The following is a 19,097-nucleotide window of genomic DNA, read 5'->3' on the forward strand; positions in this document are numbered from 1 at the left end:
GTGAAGGCTGTCCCGAGACCATATTCTGGTCTGACCACACTTAGTGATGTTTCTGGTATTTGCTGAAACTCTTCTGCCAACTGGATCTTTGAAGACTCTGTAGGTAATGAGTCAGGAGCTGCCATGTGGTGAGAAACAGACAATGAAGTGTGGACACAGACAACTGAACCTGTCCATGTGGTATTTGGCGACACAGCAAGAACAGGCATTCTTTGAAGGCTAAAGTTAAATATCATAGAATGGCTTGAGTTGGAAGCAACCTCAAAGATCATCTAGTTCCAACCACCTTGCCACAGGCAGGGACGCCACCCACTAGATCGGGTGGCCCAGGGCCTCATCTAAACATCCAGATGGTACCTTCAAGGACCTCTGCCATTTAATAACTGCTCGTGAGCGTACAGAAGTGCTGAAAAATGCAGTAAGTCCCCATCTCTATCAGTAACCCTACTGTGAACGAACCACAGCTGATGACTTTATCTAGTGTAGGATGTCCAGCTAAAGAGAACCCTACAGAAGGATCCTTCTGTTCTCCTCTGATTCTGACTGAGCACAGGAATATTTCCTATAGAATTAGTCCTACAGGATGTTGGAGACTTACAGGAACTTATCTCTCAGTACCAGCAGATTAGAGAATGGTTCAGTCACTACTGAAAGCTGGACATCCACAGAGGCTTGTAAGGGCCAATTCTAAGCCTGATTTGATAATGGACTGCTGAATTGCTCCATCAGCTTCCAGCTGAAGGATCCAAAGGTGACTCAACTTCATCAAAATTAATTCCAGTATCACTGCCACTGGTGATTTCTACTTAAGCAACACAACTGGTAAAGGATCCAGGGACTGCAGACCACATACAATGAAATACCTAAGGTAGCTCCAAGACTGCATCATAGAACAGCCCGCTGTTCCCAGGTTTGAGCTTTGTACAATGAGAAAATTAGGATCTGCTTTGCAAATGTTCTGCTCCTCATCACCCTCTATTCAAGGTCTAGCTGTGTTAGGAGACATGCTGACAGCCTAGGGCAAGAAGTGGAAGAAGCAAAAGGGTTCTGGTCTTTCTCAGTGTTTCTGCTCAAGCAAACTAGAACCAGAGACAAGGTGCCTCTATCACTTGTGACACTTTGGGGCAAGATGTTCTGCTTGCTCAGCCTTCTTAAGAGATTCAGGTAATGCTCATCAAACCAAGTAAATGGTATCTTACATGGACAGCCTGAACACATTACACAGGAACTTTCTGAATATTCTGAATGTACTCATTCACGGGTTACATCTTGATATGAAATTCCTCCTGGGCTAAAACAGTTCCTCCAACAGAAAAACAACAGAAATTCTACAATTTCCAAAACTAAAACCAATCTTAGCAGCTAAACATCAATAAATTAGTGAATAACAGATGACTACCTGATATATCACAGGCTAATGAAAAGCTCTATTGATAGTCACTGGCAGTCTGGAGAACTATGGGATGGAGGAATGAACACTGCTCTTCCACAGAGCTGTTGCTTCCACGTGTACTGTAGAACAACACGCTCCTGTACCTGTAGAGGATGAAGAAAGGAACAGCAAATATAATGATTTGTTTTTAATATAGAGGGTGATGAAGAAATTCCTATCCCAAGGGCATGCTTTATATGGAAATGAGAGTGGTTTCACTAGGCCTAGAAGTCTCAAAGGAAGAGTCTATTGGCAGCTTGAAAAACTCAAGCACTATAAATCACCAGGAACCGATGCTGTTCTCGCAAGAACTCTGAAATCAATGTAAAAATTAGAGACACAGATAAGAATGTCGTTACCTTTAAAAATACCCACTGCTCTAGACTGGATATCTGCTCATACCTAAACACTTAGAGAAAAAGGTACAGCTTTAGAGGAAACTGACTGACAAATACTTCCATAGATTAAGGCAGCACCTTTCAAAAGCTACTTACTTTAAGCCTGAAGAAGCATAAAACATTGGGATCACACCACCACAGCTTTGCCAAGTACACTGTATGTTTTAAGCTACTAGAATTGCTTGAAAGAAATACAAGTTACACAGATGCTCCAAGAGCCTTGAGGGATTCTTCAAGTTTAATCATAATTTGGAAATTAAATAACCAACACCACCTCAGAGGAGGAAAAATGTTGTAATTTTTCTGACCAGAATAAGCTGTTTAAATCTTCCACCCAGAACAGGCTCCTGTCAATCCCTAGTTTGGGAGGTTGTCAGAAATAAAAAAAAAATTGATGGTAGAGTGAAGAGGCGAATCATTGCTGGCAGTTAAAGTAAGTCAAACTGGTAAGGTTCTTTACCTGTTATTTCCCCTCTTGAGCTGCTGTATAGAAACCAAGAACATAAAAGCTTAAGTACATCTTTACTGGTGCTCTCTCTAGCAATGTAAAAAACTTTGGCATAACAGATGTCTGTGATCCAATTCATAAATACTCAGCTATCTCAGTGTTCATCTTTGGAAACATAAGGTACTCCTTTAACATGGTTTAATGGGGACTATAATTTATTGTATGCTCTTTTTACTATTACTTCAGGAAACATCTTAGGAAGAGAATATGGAACTTGCAAAGAACTGCACAGTTAGTCCAATAAAAGCAAATTCAAGTACCCTTTGAAATCCTACCTGCAGCTTGCTTTCATCTGGTAATGGTAATAATTATCGCTGCCAACAACCTTTGAACAAAACTGTTTTGTGACTTCTATGCTTTTTTGCACATATCATCGATTTAACAAGAAAGATGGGGAACATCTGTGGACTTCTCCCAAGCACTTTTCCAGAAGCTAAAGGCATGAACATGAGTCTCCCCCCAGGCTTGTGAAGAACCCAAAACCCGCGTTCTCTGTTTCTCTGGTGAGTCCCTCGGCCTTGAAACCATTTCAACCAATTTCTTAAGAGTCTTCTGATGGATTTTAGCAGGTCACATCAATTTTTAAAGCAGCTCACTGGACTTAGTGACCTTTGGCCTGTCCCTGTCTTTCCCATTCCTCCTCTTCAATCACATCATGTATTACCACCCTCGGTTGTTTTTGTCAACTGTTTTATCTGATTACAGTTAATCTTTCAATGTGTACCAAAGAGGAGAGAGAGAGAGAGAGAGAGTCGTTGAACACTTCGGCTTTATCAGCATCATGTTAGTCTTCTGTCCTATGCTGTAGTAGACTAATTCTCACACGGGACTCTCTACTACTGTTACAGAAAATAATTTTTAGCCACAAATCCAATTCTTCAAGTGAAGACAATTTTTTTTTTTTAATAACATTAGCCACATCTGATACAGAAAGAAATCATCTGTGTTGTCTAACTTAGAGCAGAAGATTCTGTGCCTTTGAGACAGTTCTTCCTGGAAACTTTCCTCGGGTCACCCATTACCCTGGGAAATTTCCTCAGGTCACCCGTTACCCTGGGAAATCTCCTCAGGTCACCCTGTTCTACCATAAACTGTGCCTTTTAAGCATGGATACACCATTAAATTCCAGACGGTCACTGCTTGCTTACAGACATATAATTCCTATTATCCCACTGTCACAGGGATGTACAGTGAGCATTACAAGGCAGGTTTTAGATTTCTTTCATGGGCAGTTGATACCTAGTACGGCACGTCCTTCAGCTTTCCCATATTTTAGGCACTTACTTCTTCTAAAGAACAAGGCTTTTTGGTGTTGTGACACAGGAAAACACAAATGGGAAGTAACCAGCTGGTTGCACAGGTAGCAGCTTAAGCCACATACAAAAGAAGAGACTGAAATAAAGCAAGCATGAATAACTAAAACACAAGCCTCCTGGTAAAACTGTACCTGGTTAAACTGCAGAAGCTCTCAGACAGATCTAAAAGAGTCGCAGTCATTAAATAAGGCTGGAGCCTCTATCTTATTAGTTCACCAACAGGTTTTTTAAAACCTAACTTTGCAAACCATTACCTGCATTCTTAATAGAAGTTAATCTAAATACTTTGCATCAGACAGGCTGTGAACATGATAAAGTATGCTAGTCTTAAGTTTTGATCACAAGGACAAAGTACCAGTCTACATTTTCACTGCAGCTCTCTAAAAATAGGTTTCTACAAAAACATCCAGAAACTAAACACAGATACTCTGATACTCTCTATAACCAAGCTTTAGCATTTATCTTATTCAGAAAAGGGATAAAGCTCAAAGTTGTTTTTTTTTTTTTTTTAAAATACGCACTTTTTGTCTCTTCCCATTTTCATTATTTGAGATATGGGATTCAAAGAATAGCTTCAGTGCACTGAATTGTTGAATTTGATCACAATTCATTTCTGGAGCCTCCACAACAGAACACTACAGCCAACAGGGGGCTGTCTGGCTACATGATGTTGTTAAATCTTCCGCGAAATCCTTTTTCTGACCATACAACCTACCACTCAGGCAAGCCCACTTTCTAAATGACCTGTGACAGCTAGTTCTAACAGACTTTATGACTCCCAGACTGTAGCTCTTTTCCATCTTTGGATGACACTACTGGAAATTTCTTGCTCTTATGTCTGAAGTTTCATTATATATGCACATATATATAAATATATAGGGTTTTTTTTTTTTTTACTTATATGTCTGAAAATAACATCGTTTATAGGGGAAGTGGGAGACTTTCACATCGATAACAGGAAAGGTATCACAGCCATTTCCATGTACTAAGAAGCAAAGTCTACATGAGCACTCGTGTTAGTTTTTATGTGTAGAGTGTAGATATCAGTCTTCTGTTGAAGGAAACAAGTAGAAAAGGATATTGTTAGCCCCTTTGACATTGCTTCTGGGACTCGCCCCCCAAATATACTTCTCCTCATTCCCAGGTGAACCTACAGATAGTACAGATAGATCTAGGAAAGAGCTACTCTGCAGTGAAGACTTGCAAATACTTCCTAGAAGACTAAGGACAGTAAGTCAACAAGCAGAAGTATACTTAGCAAATTTTTCATTATCACTTGTACTGTGATAAGTAATAGCAATGTGTGCTAACAGATGATGTAGACCACTATGCTGGGCAATTTTTACTATATTAAGTGTTTTTTAGTTCTACAAGTTGAATATTTCTTCCATATCTAAATTTAAGGCTCATTAGGTAGTAAATCAAACTATTTTGTAGCAACACAGTTTCAAAGTCAACAGGTACAGCTTCAGGTAGTAAACCAGGAATGTTTTCAAATCCCATGTTTCTAAGTTAACAGAAGTACAGGAAAATAAAGTGGTACTTGGCAAACAGAGATAGAGATGTTCTTTTCCCTGAAAGCATGTCAAAGGTACTGAAATACCACACTTGGATGTAACTTCCTCAAAAAAAAGAATTTGATTCTACTTTTCTGACAGTTGCTTTGGAACAGCTCTTCCTTTCTCAGCACTGTAACAGAGATGGCACCCTATGCACAAATTAAGATGACTCAGACTCCTATGGCCATTTTGCATGATCTACTTCTGGCATTTCTGTTATGGTACTAAGATCTTAACAGCCATTAAGTTCCACGAAGTTCTGCATTCAGTGTTGAAAGGCCTATAGAAGAATAACATCCTTGAAAAGCTCTCCTTGGCCTGTATAGCAGGGTTTCTTTAAAGAACATAAACTTGTGTTACTCAAGACAGAGCAGGAAGGAACAAATTAATTCTGAAGGTTCGTTACTTTTCCAATAGATCATATGAATATTTGTTTTCTTTGTTCAAACAGTCTCCTCCCAGTTATTATTAAAGTACACAGTGAACATGGACACTCATACTAACACCTACGAGGACAAAAGACAAACTTCATTTTTTTCCCCAGATCCTGTCCTTTTGCATAACTCTGAAAGCAGTTATTCTTTTAATTTTTACACTGCATCTATTTATATTTATCTCTTGTACTGCACCTAGAAGACTCAGACCAGACTTTCTGCAAGCTCCTTTGAAGGATTTGAAGAGCAGATAGGCAAAGTCTGTAGAAGTGTCAAGAAAAGAAGATTACAGCCCTGAGTATTTTTTACATTGGTTGAAGTAATAGAAATGAACTTCTCCAGACTGTCGTTCTCAAGGGAGTGGGGGGAACTTCTCCTTGGTGCCAGCACTGCTGCTCACAGATGAGGCACACTCAGCTGGCTGAGCTTACCAAAATCTAACCCAAAGCTACTCGGTGAAACCACCATGGAAACATCAGAGCCAGGCTAATACTGAGGGAAACAGGAAGACTGTCAGCCCTGAACTTGTCTTGCTTCAGATTCAAAGAACTATAGTCATATTATTGTTGACTACTCTAGCTGGTCCAATAATGTAATTCCTGGAGCTGCTTCTTTGCCTGGTCCATCCCGTGATCCATCCATAGCTAAAAAAAAGCAGAGAAAAGACATCATGGCTATATTATTCCTATCTCTTAACAGAAGCTAAGTCAGTCAGCATTTAGCTAGTCAGCACTGTATACTTAAGACTGAAACTGAACACATGCTACTATAATCAATCTTAATTTCAGAAATTCTGTATACAGGGATCAAATTTCATATTAAGAAACAGAAGCAATATTAGGTAAGTTTCATTTGGTTTATTAACACAGGACTATTACAAGCAAGTCAAATTTTGAAAAGTAGAGCCATACCCGAGAGCTATTTAATAACTTCCAATAGAAATAAGCTGTTTAGAGTGAAGAAAGTACTGACCAAGTGATACTAGCTCCTTCACAGAAAGAGATGAGCAACACCACTCGTGCCACTGCATTTTTTCCATTATTTTTTCCTCATTTCTAACTGTAGGTAAATGTTTTCTGATACAAACTTAAAACTGCCAGCTTCGAAACTCAGATCTTAACATGTACTCCAGACATTGATTTTTTTTCTCTAAATAAGTTTTAAACTTTGTTTGTTCATTTGTTTTAAAGAATCGCTGCTTTGAGTTAAACTGTGGTAAAATAGTAGCACACCACTTCAGATTTATTGCTATAAATCTTGTGACTTTTACGATAGGAGGTGGTAACGAGGAACATGAAGGGAGTCTAAACATTTCACTGATTATTGCTACTACTGCTACTCAACCAGGAGAGACTTCCCCAAACCACGGTATCTTGTTGAGTATTAAGGAAAAACAAAGATTTTCAGTTCTCTATATCTGAATATTAAATACAGAACCCTTCTCATCCACTCAAGTCTGCAGTACCAAGAAAACTGCTTTTGAAATTTGAAGAACAATGGTCTGTAGAAGTCCTGAATACACGAGTGTAAGTAACTTGGCATTTTTAATGAAGTGCTGTTTAATACTGTGCCTAAGAACTTAAGTGTTACAATTTAACTAGTTCATTCTTTCTGCAATACATATCTTTACAGGTAAATTTATTGTATAACATGCCAAAATTCAGACACGAACATTACCCTCAATATATAAGGGATCTTGTAGAATACTGACAGCATTATTTGTGAAATTATATTCCAAAAACGGGATGAACAAATGTTCAGTTATACCTATACATGCAAAATGAACCAGTGACAAGATAGGACACAGATCAGAATACTTTGAAGTATACAGGAAGGGACAAACAGACCATGAACCAACATGGAAATTCTGTTTGTCAGCTTGAACTGGTAAGAAGGAAGTGTACATTACTCACCTCTTCAGATCAAAATTAATAAATGCCATAGAAAATTCTATGAGGAAATGCATCACTGTAGCATAGCCACTGAACGAAACTTTGTAGTAACAATAAAAAACACACAAAATCAGCCCTTCAAGTGCCTATTATCTCTATTTTAAATGTGATATGGAGATATAGAAACTATAATAGTACCCAACGGTTTGAGGTATCACAAGTAATATATTTAGGAGACTGCAAACAGACATAACATTACATGACATTTTAATTCAAGTTACAACTTTTAAACAGCTCAGCTGCAACATGAACAGCCAGTATCTCCATCAGACATAAGGAGCTTAAAGCCTCTTAAAGCTACCTCTGAAGTGAGGAAGACAAGTACTATGAAATCAGTGTCCTAGTAACTTGTTTAGCATCACACAGAAATAAAAGCAGAAAAATAAACATCACATCCAGTTCCTAGGATTTCTCATTTGACATAGCCATGAAGACACGATTTCCTCTACTTGCAGACATCGGTCCGTTCCCCACAGAATTTTCTACCTATTTCTGCAGCACCTGTAGCAGCATCGAGCTTCTAACTTGCACAGCCCACAAGCTCCTTGCCCGACTCAGCACCATACCAGGCCAGTCCTTTCATTAGACTGGATATTCCCTATGATCATGAAGATTGCTTCACAGTAGACTAACACAAGGGGGCAAATTAAGATTGCAGAATCTTAAAATCAGGAATTACATAAATCCTCAGTGTTTCATTTTGCAATCCACATATTCTTTTTAGTTTTCACAGTTAAGTTATTAGTGGGTTTCTTTCCTTCTCAAAAGCATTTCCTCCTTTGAATTCCGTTTCCCCTATTAGTTGAAACATTTTATTTACGTCCACAAAGGGCCACAAGGATAGTCAAATAACTAAAGCATCTTTTATATGAGGTGGTGAGAGCTGGGACCCTTCAACCTAGAGAAGAAAAGGCTCAGGGTTTGTGTGTGGGGGGGTTGGTTATCAGTTTATAAATGCCTGCTGATGGGGTGAAGGAGAGAAGAATCAGGTTCTGCTAAGTAGTGCCCAGTGACAGGACAGGAGGCAACAGGCACAAAGCAAACTGCAGGAAATTAATCTGAACAGGATAGGTTGTAAAGTCTCCATCCTTGAAGATATTAAAAGCCTGACTGGATGCAGCCCTGAGAAACCTGCTCTACCTGACCCTGCTTAGACTAGATGACCTCCAGAGACCCGTCTAACCTCAACTACTCTCTGACTTCCGGGATTCTTGTTCAGGACCAAAGTTTGCAAAGTAGGCAAGAGCAGTAATAAAGTTGCCCTCTTCTGCATGGGACAGGATGAGAGGGAAATGAAGTTGGCAGCGATTTCACAGCAAAAGCTGCTACTTAAGTCAGAAGGCAGTGCAGACTTAAGTGCTAAGCATTCTAGTTAACGTTAGGAACAATCTGAGGTGCAAGCCCCTTTCCCCAAGCCCGACTTAACACTTTCTTTGCAGGATCAGGCAGGACCCCTTCTATCAGGCTGCTGCTTCTTCCACCTTCAAGAAGCAACCCCCATATCTTTACCCAACCTGTACCAATCTTCCCAATTTTCCAGTTATCAGATTATCTCCTTCTCCTACCAGTTCCCAGCTCCAGTCTTTCAATGCTGGATTTTCAGACACGCTCCTTTGACCAGTTGTCTACACTTACACAGCAACTAGTCTGTTTAATTTCAAGCAGGCCTATCTTTTATTGCCCTTATATACGAGTTAAGCATCTTTTCCCCCTAGAGATCCTAAGCCTCGCACAAAAATAAGCACTTGAACTGAAGACAGTGAGCCTTCTTTTCTTAAATCAGGTAAATCCATAGGACCCCAGAGCTGCAAATGCAGGAGAGTTCCAGTCTGCCATAGGCTACAGCATGCCCATACAGGTAATTCTCTGGAAAATATAATTGCAAATATTTAAAGCAACTATGAACTCTGCAAGAACTGTGACATTCTTTTCAAAGGTTTAGGAGCTGAATAATATCGGTAGGCCTTCACAAGCACTTGAAGTCATACACTTGATAGTAAATCCAAACTGGAACTTTCATTCCTCATTTGAGTATTTGCAGAACCAGAGCTCAAACTGCTTTTTCATCACCTCACTTAACTGTTACAAGCCACAACAGACACCAAACAAAGCAGTCCAACCTCTCATTGCTGCTGCTTCACTCTTCCATCCGCTGCCTTGTGCCAGTGCAGGGGTTTGCATGGTGAACAGAAGGAAGCAGTCCATTTCACCACATGACAATCCCATGCAAATAGACTTACTTGTTGCATGCTCCAAGATCTTTCTGATTGCCTTTTTAGATTTGCATCTACTCCCAGAAGCCCCAGAGAGAAAGCCCAGATACATTAAAATACTGGATCCACAGGAGCAACAGGATGGATGGCTCTCTGCAAGCAGCACAGTCTGCAGTGTGCTAACAGAATCAGCAACCTTTAAAGGGAAGGGAATACTGGAACAATATCATCTTTATTCTTTTATAACCCCAGAGTATGGCCTTTCCAAGAGTTTCTGAATTTACAGATGCTGAAATATACATGCAGGTCTTTAACACTGCAGTTAGAGATAAGCAAATATAGTGCTACTTAAAGAAGCCTCAGTGATGAAGCTACCAAACTTCAAGCCAGATAGCAGAATTTGAGTAGTCAACCTCATTTTGTCCACTTACCTCAAGAGACCTGTAGCAGGTAAATGGGCACGCAGAAGCATGGTTATTTTATGAAAAGATATGGGCTATGTAATACTGGATAGCTTCACTATTGAAAAACGCTCAGGGGTCTGAATTAAATAGGGTATTTTAGTCAACAGTCATTTTACCATTTCAAATCTACAGCAAATGCAGGGGGAAAAAAATAACTGATTTTCAACTAGTACATACACCAGACTGAAATTCTGTATGGTAAAATAACGCAGATTTATGAATTATAGCTTGGATTCGCGTTCATCTACATCATGTCTGTACCTGCGCAACAGCACCAGCAGCAGGCCTCTGAAGCCTGAAGTCAAAACAAATCCCCAGTGCAGTTAATCTATTTTGTTCTCCATTTAAAACATCTATATGATGGATAAACTTAAAGTTGTAAGACATTTATTTCAAGAAGGCATATGTATTTCAATGCTAAAATATACCAGGGCTAATAAAATAAGATTTGCAAGTGATACTGAGTCATGATAGTGAAGAAAATAAAATCTTAAAAGGAAACACACTTTCAGATCTTGACTGTATCTAAAATTAGTGACATTTACATAACCATTAGTCTACGTTTGACTCACCACACAGTTCTTGCGTGCAGCTTTTAAAAGGAAAGGAACCCAAGTAATTTCCATTCTCACTGCAGCAATATCAATCATCTCAATTCATTGAGATTCCCCTACAAAAGAAACATGGTAGTGGAAGATGAGAAAAGGATTAGTAAATTCACAGCCTGTTATACAGCTTAAACTTCTAACCCTAAAACTGTTACCTGTATGTAGTTTAAGAAATAAATTTAGAAAAGAATGCCTGATTTAAGATATGAAATGAAGATCTGAATAAATTCTGTTAGTAATTTTGGAAGGCACTTCTGCTTTGTGTGCTCACTTTGCTGAAAACGTGACAAAACATTTCCCAGTTTCCATCCACTAAGAGAAAGTGGAAGGTTAATATAGCTTTGAGTTTTAATAAAGATATATTGACATTTAAAGTGACATAGTTTATATAGTAATATATAAATATATACAAAAACACACTTACCAAAGCACTGCTAGACAGGTGTAGGTTGAGCTGACTCCTTTATTATATGCAGCTTTCATGTAAAACAAAGCATTCAAGATTACATATGCACCTATTCTACATTTACCTTCAGATATTCTGAGTTCCTCTATACTGTTAGTGAACAGATGAAAATACAAACAGCCAAGAAAAAACAATCAACATATAAACAACAGCGCTTCAGAAAAAAATACGTCAAACATCCTCTCTCATGACTCACATGCAGAAGTGGCTAGCCTTACTTCAGCAGCACAGTTAATACTGGAGATATTTACAGTCTTAACACCAATATTTACGTGCTGCTAGAGTATGACAGACATCAGCATCACAAGATTGACTAATTCCTAAGTTATATTTCTGTTCGGGATGATGAAATCCTTGTATTTTTGAGGCAGCACAATATGGCCTGCACCTTTTCAAAACCCACAAACCATTATGTGCTGCTACGTTATGCCAAGGTGTCTACTGTACTTCAAGGAAATAGAAACACATGCTGAAACCTTAATGTAGAACTTACTGAACACCAGTTTTTGGGTATTGACATGAGTAGCATAAACTACAAAGTGTTTATAAAACATTTGTTAATTGCTAAGGTGTTTACTTACAGTGCAGCTCTAGACTTTATTGTCAAGTGTGCATAATACCTTAACAGGACACGAACCAGAAACAGGACAACTGCATCTGATTTGAGGGACTAAAGATTATGCAGATATTTACTTAAAAAAAAAACACAACAAAATTCCACCACCACACACTTGGTTATTTTCTCATCTGACTTTCGGTCATCTGGAAACCCCTGATGTGAAACACAGCTTTCATCTGTAAGGGAATAAGAGCCAATTTCAAAACAAGCTTCTGTCAAGTACTGTATCAGTCCCTCAAGCCATTTGTTACCTTTTATAGGTTACCTTTTCCACTGTCTCTGAGCAGAGGGGTTTACAACTGTTTATTATGTCATTCTGGACGAAAAATCAGATTGTTAGCAGGAACAGTAGCTTGTAGCAGTCCATATGCCTCCAGCCTAAAACTGACCAGGCCCCTTCATTTGAAGATGTAGGTGAGAGACTTGGACTTCACATCTCCCGTGCATCTTTTTTCTTACACAAAAAATAGCAGTATTTTAAATGTGTACAGTACTTTTACTGGTTCCTTAGATAACACAACTGACATTTTTATAATGAATTATTAGGAGAAAAGCTACTTACATAGACCAGATCCAAGTGTCCCTTCCCAGAGTAAGGAGTTTTCTAGTCAGTTCAAAGAATAAAATAATTTTCTTAAATTAACAGGGCTATCTTGAAGAACAAAACAGTTTGGCAGACCACAAATGGGGAAAGTTTGTGGAGTTTTCTTCTTCTTCTTTCCTGTGTTTGCTCTTACAATAATACTGCAGGATGGTCTCTGCTAGAAGGGTCTGTTGGTAAAGAAGTGTCAATTAAAACAAGATTTAAAACAAGATTTGCCAGTGTAAGTATACAGGAACCTGCAGCAACACAAGTTTTTATACAGCTATCTAGCTACTAATACTTTAAAGACTGCATAAAGGAGTCACTTTCAGTACATTTTATATGTGCACAACTATATCTACACTTATTTTTCTCTTCTTAATACTTAACTTTTTGGTTTTATTTTTAAATTAGACAGCTATAACAGGCAAGCTAAATTATATAGGCCCAATTTACCCAGTACCTTGGTGAAATGAAACCTGAATACAAAGGCAAAACAAACCTAACTGCTAAGGTATGCTGTGACAGCCTTCCCCCCAAAGAAGCTATGCTGGGCATAATCCAAGGGGTAAAGAAAAACATCCAGTGTATGTATGTGTACACACACACACAGTATGGAAAATGAAGATAAGAAAAGCATGGATGCAAGCAAAAATGCTAGTCAGCAATAAGATTTGTTCACAGTTCTCTGGAAAAAGATTATGAAAGATGTTCTCCAACAAGAGCAAGTACTGCCTCTTACTTGTAGATTTACCTGAAAATATCAAAGAGAAATGATTTAAATAAGACAGCTGCAACACTTAATACCTTTGGAAGAATTCTCACTTATATGCCCAGACCAAATTCTTAATTTGTAAGCTATGTGTGCTTAACTAGACACTGTTGTTTCAATTTCCTAGTTGTTTTTAGTTTTCTAGCTTAAGCACGGAGGGTTTTGTTTTTTTTTTTTTCCCCTGCTTTATAAGCAATTCCTCTAAAATTAAACTACATGCACTATTAAAAAAAGACTTGGCAAAGCTATTAATGCTATCTTCCACAGTAAGTACATTAGTAGGAGAACTTGCAGGTAATTTCCCCTCCTCCCCAAACATGAACAGAAAACCTCACATGCATTACAGGACTGTATTTTTTTTGTTTTCTTTTAACTTATACTAGCAAAAATACCCCCAAACAAAAAGTAAATTAAAAAAAAACAAAAAAAACATGACTATATTTTCTACTTTCCTATTAAAAATATGCTTCTGCTCCTTACAGAGAAAACAGATTAAAATTGAAGACCTCATATGTGAGAGAAAGGGTTGAAGAACAGGAAAAGGATGAAAGGAGGAAAACTAAGATAAAACACATACAGATAACTAAGCCAGATATCTAGTGAAATACGGGAGTGTCTGCACAAAGCTTTGAACCTCTGCGCTCTTGGTCATAAAGCTTACACAGCCATACCATCGAGTGTTTCTCCTATCTCTTTGTGTCCTAAGTTGCTGGGGGGTGGCAGGGAAATTACTGGGGAGACCCTCAATAACAGCCAGGAAATGTGCATACAGCCAGCTCCATTAGATCCCAAGTCCTTCAACGCGAGAGCTCCGCTGAGGAAGATGGAAGAGCTCTGAAGCAGAAGTTCAGTTCCACAGAAGCAGGCTCTCTGCGCTGCATATACACAAAAGTCAGGAACGCTGATAGAAAAGCAATTAAACTGCTTCAAAATAAATAAAAAGGGGTGTAGGGGGGAAGGAGCTTTTCCTTGGTTTCACTGTTTCTTAGTTGATTTATTAAAGGACAGCCTAGTATAAAATACCACGTTGAGCTTTTATTAGTTTAACATTAAGAGTTTATGACAATATCAAGCCCAGCGCATTTTCTTTCTGATCTCATGAAAAACAATTACAAGTGAATTTCCAGCTACTATAACTACCAATACGCTCCTTTAATTCTATATAACATTATATTCAAAGCAATCTGACAGTTCGGTGATTTGGAATAAAACAAACCAAGGCCTTTCTCTTAAGTAGTGTATCATCTCACATGTCCAAGACTGTGACACAAGCTTAAACATTTACTTTGGGCATTGTGCTCATATACCACCACCACCCTCCTGATATTTCTTGGCCAACACACCTTCCACTTGGGTAGTGTTATACACCACTTACACACAACCATATTCCTTTGTTTGGGTTACTTGCTCATTAAAGCAAAGCAACACAGATCCACTCTGAAAGCGCAGCTATTGCTTCACCATGACCCTTTCCCAACCCCGTTTCAGTTTAAATCTAGAAATCTGAAGCTGAAAGAAACTGAAAGGCTCTTAAGAGTTCCTCAGCCTAAAGCATGACATTGTTTTTCCACCAGTGCTACCCCCCCAGCACAGTCATCACAACGTACACCTCCGTATCTGAGTTTTCTCCAGTTTAGCCTCTTTAGCTGAAACTGCAGTAAGGCAGGGTTTGCACTGGGAGGCAGGGATGGCACAGCATGAAGTGGGGCGGTTCTGACAAGCATCCTGTGCAACTTACTCTTCGAACAAGGCGTTTTGCAGTGATAGCTTTTTTTCCCCGAACTGCAGGCAAATTTGCAAAGCTCTCCTCCTTTCAGGGCTCACGATTCAGTGCCACTAATACCGCATTCTCTACAAACAAACACACTGACAGTTACTGTTTGCTGCAAATACATATTTTTTACTAAACTAAATCTGGGCTACCAGTGCTCCTTCCTCTCTTTCACTACTCTGTGAAAAGGACAAAATTCAGGAGATACTCTCACCACAGTATTAAGAAACCTAAACATTTCTATTCTTAAGCATCAAAACTGTAAAAACCTAAAAGCATATGTAGCTGAGCCTTGATAATGCACTGTTTACTTTTTTCCCCCCACCAGCTTAAACAATAGTAGTTTCACTTTTTGTCATATGCTTACTCAGTGCTGTAATATTTGTGCTGCAGACACACAGGATTTTCTAACTTTTGCTCATTCTTAAAACTTGCATTTTAAAATAAGTGTGGGTTAAATATTCTATTATCCTTCTCTTTTGGTTGCTTTTGCTAAGGAGCCCTCTTTACCCCTAATAATTAATGTCAGCAGCCTTTAAGTGACATGCATATTGTAAAAAGGAAAGATTCAATAGAAATATCACTTTGAAGTTTTAGCTTAAAGATAAGTGTACTTTTGGCTACTACTGCATTGTTATTTGGTTCATGTACTACATGATGTTCAGTCAGTACACTCAACTTAATTGAGGCTACTTTGTGGTCACAGAAAAAAAAAGAATGAAGAAAATAAGCTCTACACCTTGATTGCTTTTCTCCTGAAATAACACTAAGGTTTTGAACTCAAATTTAAGCATTGACCTAGCATTTTTTAAGGATTATTATTAAATGACTGTAATCAAGCAATAAATTAGCACCACTTCACCCCAAAGAGGGGCAGTCAGTCAGGATCAAGCTTACAAACACTCTCCATGTATAAATCTTCCCCTACCTTCTACCAAGCAGCTAAATATTTCTAAGACTATAATAAATTTGTATTAAAGAGTCACAACGCTTTGAGTAATCCTCTGAACAAAAGGCTGAATATTTGAACAGAGATAACAAGCACTGCTCCACAGTTTTGTTTGTAAATTATGGGTAAGGCCAAGCACACAAACTTTGACAAAAAAAAAGGGGATTATCTGTTAACTGTTTCATGATCATGTCAACAATTTTCCCCCACAAAATTATAGTAAAAAACAGGCAACAGAAATCTTTCCAGTGTAAAATATTACTAGTGAAATTTAAGCAGATAACTGCTGATTACAGAAATTTACTGCTACTAAATTTGGAGAATCTACATCATGTGTCCAGCCATCTCTCCAAGGACCATGAACAAACACATTTAGACTATCTGGAGAACTACTGCATAAGATAAACATAAAATAACAAAGCCAGCTAAAAATAAAAACCAGTAACTAAAGCATTAAGAAAGTCTGAAGTTTAAAAATACATGGAAATTTGGAAATACAGTTATGGTCTATCAGCATCAAATTCAGTTCTACATCCTTTTTCCTTCATCTCAGTACTCCAAGCACAGCTTATACTAGCCTGACTTGCATGTTCTGTTGTATGAGGTGCACTCTTCCTTCATTGCAGTCATGAAAACAAAAAGGAAATAAAAAAAGTTATTTGGTAGCGCAATATTAAAGCTTCTATAGAAATAACGGATACAAGCAAAATGCAGTGGACTTATGTGGAAGGCAAGAAACCAAAAGGTAGTTAGATCTGACTTGAGAAATCAGTACAGGACTTCAAACAGTATAACCTGCTAGCTAAAAAAGGGAAGCTGACAGAAATATTATGAAAAGTATGCACTGATAACGTACAAACATATATTTTAGTATTGAGTAGCTTAAAACCAAAATTGAGTAAGACTAACTCCTCACACTTCTTTTCCCAGCTTCTTAAAAAGTGTTTTGTCAGATGTTGATGCATTAAATGTACTACTATATGATACATTTTAAAGCAAACTGGTAAAGTCTGACAAACTTTGGGTCCTAGAGTTTGTAAAAGTTGTATTTCAGAAAAGCTTTCCAGACCCCTCTTTATTGTACTAGTATAGCTTGCACTCAACTTTTAAAAATCTGTCTTCCCTGCACCTTAGGCATGCACACTAGAAGAAAACTGTGTGAACACTTCCAATTTGTACCAGCACTCTTTCTGCTTCAAAGGACACATACAAAATTAAGACAATATTTTCTATGTTCTAGGAAGTAACCTTTATTTTATGACAGCAGTTTTTAAAAATCCCTTTCCCCCCCCCAACTTTAATCACAAAAATATCAATACTCAGTCTGGTGCATCTACCAAAAAAGAAAGGAGCTATCTTGAAATACAACTTCAATTCCTATGTGTCTTTTAAAAAGGTTTCATAACATCTTTTCAGATGAAAAATAAAATCAATATACTTATTTTTTTTTCCAAATTCTCCAATAAAAATGTATTGTTAGATTATTGCTTAGGTCATTATACCGTTACCTCCAGAAAAGATTATCCTATTGTTACAGTTCAAGTTCATAAAACCTACTAAACAGAATTATTGCTGGTGAAGGAGAAAACAGAAGAATCCCTCCCTAAATAACAAAACACACAGAGCACAAACACACTTATAATGGAAAGTTACTAAGACAGGGAAACAGGTTCTCAAATATATTACATTCCTCCTAGCTCTTCCTAAAAAAAAGGAATAGGCTAAAAGGATAAAAATTCAGAACATCTAAGCAAGCTCTAAGGTTTCTGTACTTTTCATTCATTTCTAGCCTTCTTAAAGAATTAAGAAAATTAACTTTTCCTTTCTTCCTCCCAAATTCACAGAAGACTTGCTCTTTTAGCCCAAGAAAGCAGTCACAGGCCTAGAGTAAAATTTTATGCTCTTCTAAGCTGGCACCAAGTCTTTTATGAAAGAAAGGCAGGCGAGTATTGCTTTTTAAGTATTCTAACTCCAAAACGTACATCAAAGCTTTTCTTGTCCTCAACAGAATGCTTAATGCTCAAGGAGCATTTTGCAGGAACCCTGGTGGTAAGGGCACAGGATCAGTTTCCAAAGTACTGCTGGGAAAGTGGAAAATGCATTAGTCGGTATTAGCCAGGCTGCCCTCCTACCTGCTATCCTATCTGAAATTGGTAAATAACAATAAATCATAAGATGGCAATATAGCGTTATGCACATAAATATATTTAAAATATGCCTTGATATGCAAGTAATATTACTTGCAGTAGACAGAATTACACATATTTTTAATTCTGTTGCATCTTAGGATTGCATGGAACTATAATAATATAACTAGAGACCAAAAAGAGGCCTATAGTTCCGAATGCAACCCCACTTGTAGAGGGCTAAATTTGCCGTACGTCTGCTTCAGAAGATTTAGGGTCAGAGTGACAATGCTGTAAAATAAGGGTCAAAGCACAAAAAAAACCCAAGGCCACAGAACAAAGAGCTTTTCGTGTCCTGAAAGAAGTTGCTTTTTGTGCGCCTGCCTTTTGGCTCAGACAGTAAATTTGTCTTTTCTTCTGTATCTTGACATCATCACTACATGACTTCTATGAAATGCCAGACAACTGTATGACTTATGAAAGGTAACACTGAACTGTTAGAAGAAATTGACTCAACAGTTAATGGAATCCTTTAGTTAACGGCAGAGGAACACCTCCTGGTAACTGCTGTAATTTTTCCAATCCTTAGCTGTATTTCTACAACTTCGTTATTTAGGCAGTTACTTGAGCAGAACTTTTAGGGGTCCCCTTAATGCCTTTGGGGTGCAGACTCCTGGTCATACTATCTACTTAGATTGTTTAGTCAATGGTAGCTGAAGAAACAAGCAGAAGCAGCAGCTCAGATAGAAGACTTTCATTCCCCACTCCCTCATCCCTATTCATAGGGAAGATATCCATCTACACACACACACGTGTATATATACTCCCATCTAAAAGACATTTAGATGTTACCCACTCCCCCACTAGGGAGACAACTCACAGAACTGAGCTAACGCACAGGAACACGGTGCTTTCTAAGGCTGACAC

General features: G+C 38.2%; 1 long non-coding RNA gene across 49 annotated transcripts in view; it reads right to left on the minus strand.

Moving 5' to 3' along the window:
* The window catches only part of LOC106035048 (uncharacterized), a 59,925-nt gene that overhangs the window by 26,341 nt on the left and 14,487 nt on the right, over positions 1-19,097 (minus strand). For 13 of the 49 annotated variants that reach the window (XR_010828067.1, XR_010828063.1, XR_010828073.1 and 10 more), the window contains 5 exons: positions 15,063-18,125; positions 13,996-14,199; positions 12,532-12,740; positions 12,235-12,423; positions 1-12,145 (listed from right to left, as the gene is read on the minus strand). The exon at positions 1-12,145 is cut by the window's left edge. This is a non-coding gene — a long non-coding RNA (uncharacterized lncRNA). The remainder of the gene's footprint in view (positions 12,146-12,234; positions 12,424-12,531; positions 12,741-13,995; positions 14,200-15,062; positions 18,126-19,097) is intronic. The other 36 variants (XR_010828091.1, XR_010828120.1, XR_010828117.1 and 33 more) reach the window with 26 other exon arrangements.

Source organism: Anser cygnoides, chromosome 1 (assembly GCF_040182565.1).
Source record: "Anser cygnoides isolate HZ-2024a breed goose chromosome 1, Taihu_goose_T2T_genome, whole genome shotgun sequence".
Classification (NCBI taxonomy): domain Eukaryota; kingdom Metazoa; phylum Chordata; class Aves; order Anseriformes; family Anatidae; genus Anser; species Anser cygnoides.